At 49.3% G+C, this 6244-nt stretch overlaps 1 protein-coding gene across 1 annotated transcript in view; it reads left to right on the top strand.

The window, feature by feature from the left end:
- The window catches only part of LOC119326444, a 15937-nt gene extending 14520 nt beyond the window's left edge, over nt 1-1417 (top strand). Inside the window, exon 3 of the mRNA XM_037600087.1 lies at nt 1170-1417. The gene's annotated coding sequence lies outside the window, so the exon portion shown is untranslated. The remainder of the gene's footprint in view (nt 1-1169) is intronic.
- The last annotated feature ends 4827 nt before the right edge of the window (nt 1418-6244 follow it).

The following is a 6244-nucleotide window of genomic DNA, read 5'->3' as shown; positions in this document are numbered from 1 at the left end:
GGATATGGGTTTATGAAGAGGCAAAACTCCCTATTTTTCCCAAACTATGCCATCACAAAAAAAATTCTTCACAGAAGATCCCAGGCTTGGGGGGGCCACAGCCCCAGCCATACGCATAGCTCCGCCAGTGGTATAAGGGGTTTCCTGCATATTTCCTACACATGTACATGTATATATACGGCCTATGGCCTCATGGGAATACAAGTTGCATATTCCTAACATTACAAGTATAATTTTTTAAATAGTAATATTCACATTGTAGTTTGTCACCCTCTGTTTGTAATTGAATTACATACTCCCTCCGTTCCTAAATATTTGCCTTTCTAGAGATTTCAACAAGTGACTACATACGGAGCAAAATGAGTGAATCTACACTCTAAGATATGTCTATATACATCCGTATATGGTTGTCCATTTGAAATCTTTAAAAAGACAAATATTTAGGAACGGAGGCTCCTCAACTGATGATGATGAAGTCAAAGCTGCTATCATCTCGAGAACGTTTGGTGACAGAGTATCTGTCGTGGCCAACCCCCACTTGTTATTTGATTTTTCTGAGCTTGGCAACAGGTTGATGGTCTTTGGCTACCTCTCCACCCCCTCCTCTGAATTGGAGGTTGATAATGTGGTCAAGCAAATTCCCCTGGCCTTGACAACTTTAGTGGGTTGTTCATCAAGAGATGCTGTACGATCATAAAAGATGATCTTTACAGCCTTTGTGATGACTGTTATGAATCTGCCATCCTTCATACCAAGCCAAAAGATACTCCACTTAGAGCTTTAGGAATTTACCAATCCCTATAACCTCCAAATGGATATGGAATCTGCTATTCTTGACTCTTTATTAGTTAAACATAAACATACGTATTGTAATCTGCTATATATGGCAGTCATAATTGGAGAATAAGGAGCAGTTACATCCAAATAAATATTCCCTATTGAGTGAAGGCAATAAAACCTGCTATGGGTGGAGCACTTGCATAGTCAAATTTAGCCTTGATCAATTGAGAGCTGGAGGAAGTAGTGATTATTAATTAAGACTTTTGAGCTTTCGGCCCAGTTTCCACGACGTTGAAGTTAATGTTTAGTGTTTGAATCATACAAGTATTGTGAGATATAAGGAACAGCACAGCCTTGTTTGACCAATAACGCTGATTATTGCTCCGCAGGTATTATCAAGAGATCCAGAGATGGGTTGGGTTGGGCGTAGGTTCTTTCGTTCCGTGTGTTTGAGATGCAAATGGCTTGTTGGGGTGTTCCTGTGGTGTGCTCCCTCTTCGTACTACGTAGCGCGCACCGGAGAACTGTGCGGCGGAATTTTAGGAATTTGACCGCGTAATTTGCTAATCCGCATCTATTATGCCATGTTGAGCTTTTATCTGGCCGTTGATAATGAATGTTGAATGTTGAACTGGAACTGCAACTGCCTGGTACTACTTTCCTTCTCTTTTACCTTGGGATGCCGTGACTGAAAGATGCCTGGTTTCTGGCACTGCTGTCGTTTCTTTTACTTTGGAATGTGGTGACTGAAAGAAGCGTCTTTGTTCCGGTTCATGTTGCCGCAACACCAGTTGCCTCTGCTGTGGGGTCTGCACGCCGTGATCGATGATGTCCTGCTGCTCATGGGCCTAGAGCTCGACGGTGTGTCCGCCTGTCCCTAGTTGTTGTACCATTAGAGAATCTGTTTCTGTGTTGCAAGTTGTTGTGCTATGGGGTCATTATCCACATTCTCTTGAAGCTGTGTGTGCCGGCAAGCCTGCCAAAAGAGCCGGTGGTGAAGAAGTCCAGGTCAAAGTGTAGCCGTGTAGGTCTGTCCGCGACATACACAAAATCTGTTTGTTTCCTGTTAAAAAAAACCTCTCTCTATGTTTAGGCTTTTTTTTTTGAATTGTTTAGATCGCTTACCACATGATCACGTGTGGCTATGTTTAGTTCTTGTGCACCTCTAACGACATGGCACAAGACGTTTCCTTCATAATAGGAAGGGTTCACTAATGGTATCACACGTGAAGTGAATTGCAAAAAATCACCACATTTTAAGTTCACATCTGAATTTGCCACTCATTTCTTGGGCGTCCCAAAAATCTACCAGTTTTCTTGTTAATTTTCTCAATGAACACTAATGATCGATTTGGGTTGATTTAATCGAATTTTTGACAGAAAGGACCCGCCTGTAAGCACTGACGTGGCTCTAAAAGTAAAAGAAAAACATGGTTGACTGTTAAATTAGACGGAAGGCCCATGGTCAGGAACCCCTCCTTCCCCACGATCCCACGCACTCCACCTTTCTGGAGCTGCCCGTGCATCTCGACGAGATCGCCAGTGCCGCCCAACCACCTTTCCTCCCATGCCCTGCCACGTCTTCTCCCTCCCGACGCCGGTGAGATCTGCCCAGCCATATACTGGATCCCGCAATGCAGCCCCTTCCCTGCCCCGACGAGGTCTGTCCTCCTCTCCGGCATGCGGCGAGCCGATACCCAGCTCTGAGATCTTCAGCGTGCAAGGGCGCTGCGGTTCCTGGTCGAGGCTTGGGTGCCCGCCAAGGAGCAATCGCGCGTGCTGCGGCCGCCGAGCTCCTGGCCTGGGCCGCCGCAACCAGGGAAGCCTTTCCTGTGGCTGCCTTCCTCGCCCGAGGCCGCCGGCGTGACCGCGGGAGTTGGCTTTCCGAGCCCCTCTGTCCACGCCTATCTCCCCTCCGACGGTAACAGTGTTCAGAGCACAACAACCTCCCTGCAAGGGGTCCATTGTAATCTAATTTTGTTTCTAGGGTGATTTTTGCAATTTTTCAGGGACCCTTTTGTTAGTTCTGCTGATGGCTGGTGGGCCCATGTCTAACTTAACAGTCAACAAATGGTGTTGACCGTTTTATGCCATGTCAGCGCTTACATGCAGGCCCTTTCTGTCAGAAATTGGATTAAATCGTTCAAAATTGATCATTAGTGTTTATTGAGAAAATTAGCAAGGAAGCTGGTAGATTTTTGGGGCGCCCAAGGAATGTGGTGGCAAATCCGGATGTAAACTTAAAATGTGGTGGTTTTTTGCAATTCACACGTGAGAAGGCAAAACATTGTTGGTTGATCGTCGCATATCAGCTGGCGTCGATTTCTTCAGTTGGGTTCAGACAACTCTGCACGAGCTCACCATGTCATGCAAGCACAAAATCATCCAAACCCAGCACATGTATATTCATGTTACCCTGATGAGATGAACGAGATAAGAGTACTGTACGTGTACATAGAGTGCTCAACATGGTGGAAGAAGGAAGCGGCGCCAAAATCCAAGCTCATTTGAAGAAGGAAGGAAGCAGCAAGTGCAGCAGGCAAGTCAAGCTAGCCAAGAGGCAGGTTGCGGTGTGGCAAGCCAAAACATGAATAAGAGTGAGGACAACGCTTTTCAGGAGAGAGGGCGGATTCACTGACAGACGGTCCAAAATTAAAACAGGTGCAGAAACGTGTTTCAAATAAAGCAAGTAAATAGAGCTTGGAACCTTTGCCATAGAAAGAGGCCCCCGCGTCCCCCCCCGCACCCCGGGCGACTCGGGCAACGCCTATCTTGTTCCCCTCGCCTCCTCACCACCTTCCCCCATCCTCGCCGCTGGCGGGGGCCGTCGGGGCAAAGCCCCTCACGGTGGGCAGCGACGGGGCCCTGTTCTTCGCACCTCTGGAGGGCCGGTGCAGGACGGTCTTGCCAGACGATGGCATCGGGCAGGTGTGGCTCACGGCAGCGGCGGGGCGACCCGTTGTACGTTGGCTGCATGCCCGCGGCGTCGACGGGTCAAATCAGATCTGACCTTGGAACTGCGGCAGCAGCATGGTGGGCTTGGTCTCCGGTCAGATCTGATCTGGCCGGTGTGGCCTGTTCCATGCGTGGCGAGGGTGATCGTTGGTGGCCCCGTGCACACGATGCTAGATGCGGGGTCCTCGAGCGGATCCGGGTGAAAACCCTACTCTTGGCATGTTGAAGGTTGGCGATGACGGCGTTTCTCTGCGTCGTGCCCTTCTTCAAGGTAGTCATGGAGAAGCTCTAGACCCCTATCCGCTACCTCCGGGGGAAACCTTAGATCAGTCGATCGGATGACAGCGGTGTTCAGGTGTCGTACCCCTCTTGAGGGCGTCATTCTTGCAGGTGTGCATAGGCTCGAGGGACCAGTGAACGACATCTGCGGTGGAGCAGCATTCCCTGTGACGCATCGACGTCGTGGAGTCTCGGTGGCGAGGTGCATCAAAGTCTCAGCGATGGATGCGTGATGATAAATGCGCGTAGGGAGGAGGCGCTATTTAGCGCTGTTGGGGGCGTCGACGGCAGGCTGAGCAAGGTCGATGCGTCAGTACCTGTTCTGAAGATGGATTGATGGAAGACAGCGGCGACAACCTATGAGAATGCGTCAGACCGGTTTGTGCCCTAGACCCGGCATGTGGCTTGGTCGGGGCCTCTGGCTTTAGATTAGTCCTGGCCATGGGAAGCCCGGCCCGAAAAAGCCCGACCCGGCCCGGCCCGACGCTGCTCCCGGGCCGGGCTCGGGCCTAGTTTTTGAGCCTGAAGGCCGGGCCGGGCCGGGCCCGGGCCCGTCGTTTTTGCCATTTTCTGAAGGTCGGGCTGGGCCGGCCTGAAGCCCGACGGGCTTTTACGTGCTCAGGCCCAGAAACACAGGCCCGATGACCGGGCCGGGCCGGGCTCGGGCCTGAGTTTTTTGTGTCGGGCTTGGCTAGGCCCGGCCCGAGGTTTGGCTAGGTATACTTTAGATGTTAGGCTAGGTGAGAGGTTTGGGTATTTGACTCACACTTTCTGCACCCCTTCATCAATGGACAAGAATAGCGACAGATGTTGCCAAGATGACGGCTTCAGACATATTGATGTATTACTTATAATGTCTTTGTGTATAATTAATAAAGTGGCTACATGCATCTCCGAGATGCCGTCATCCTCCTTCTAAAAAAAGAAAAGTAAATACAGCTTGGAAAGCTGATTCCATGTGCTTTCCTACTGTATGCTCACAGCCGGCGATCCGCGGTGACCGAGTCGTCATCATCAAAACAATATGATGATAGTTTGTGCCAGTTTTCAGATAGTCATTAAGTTAGAGGTAAGTTTGTTTTGGACCCTAGTCCCATGTAAGTCTTGTCTTTGAGGGTATATTATGTTTTAAATATTTAGACAATAATCGAAGCTTTGCTTGCAAGTCATGTAAACAAGACGTGACCTCTGGACATCGTCTGTTTTCATATTCTATCCAAGTTATTGTGAGAAGGTTCTCGAGCTATCAAGGATTGTCGTGCTGTGGTGTGAGGTTTGTTGTCATCAAGAGATTGCATGCTGGTTTCTATTTCGGCTTGAGGTTCCTCATGTATCGAGGGATTGCTTCTAATTATTGTTCCCCTAACTTCAGGTTACGCGTACACGCGTGATTTTTTTCGAGAATACGCAAAGCTTGTGTATCTTTCCGGTGATAGAAGAAAGCAGAATGAGTAGAATAAAGCGGTTGGGATTGTTATTCCCGGAGTTGTATCGACTTTGTTGCATCGTGAAAGATCGGGCTAAATTAGCGGCAGCTAGAAGGTTGTGTCTTCATCAGGTGGCCTTGACAACATCCACTAGTAGAAAACAGAGCTTTGGTTCAGGCCGGGCCAGTCCATTAGTCCCGGTTCAGCCAAGAACCAGGACCCATGGAGGCATAGGTCCGGTTCGTGAGGCCAGAGGGGCGGTCGGGCCATCGTTGGGCATTGGTCCCGATTTATCTGGCACCTTTGGTCCCGGTTCGAGGCTCGAATCGGGACCAATGTGTCTCGCTCCTGGCCCACCACCATTGGTCCCGGTTGGTTGCTTGAACCGGGACCAAAGGGTGTCCTTTAGTCCCAGTTACAACCACGAACCGGGACCAATGATATGCCTATATATATCCCTTGCCCGCAAGCGGAGCAGTGGAGTGCTATGTTTTTTTGTGAGAGGTGTGTTGTGCTCTAGCTCACCTCCTATGCAAATGAGGTGTTCGATGAAATGCCCGAGCCACACTTAAGCTTTCTCCTCTCGAAGCTCCTTGTCCAAACTCCATTTTCCTCGAGATTTGTCTAGGTTTGGCGGTCCGTCCTGTCCCGTCCCCGTCCTCACCGCCGTTGATCGCCGCGCTGATCTTGTCGCCTGCACCATCGTGGTGAGCCTCTTGATCTTATCTTCTTTCTAAAAGAAAAAGTTCTTACTTTGTATGATTTAGATAGATACTTGTGTAGTTTTCTTACTTGGTATTGTT

The sequence above is a fragment of the Triticum dicoccoides genome, chromosome 6B, assembly GCF_002162155.2.
Source record: "Triticum dicoccoides isolate Atlit2015 ecotype Zavitan chromosome 6B, WEW_v2.0, whole genome shotgun sequence".
NCBI lineage: Eukaryota > Viridiplantae > Streptophyta > Magnoliopsida > Poales > Poaceae > Triticum > Triticum dicoccoides.
The sequence above is the reverse complement of the archived record's forward strand: the minus strand, read 5'-3'. Positions and strand labels throughout refer to the sequence as shown.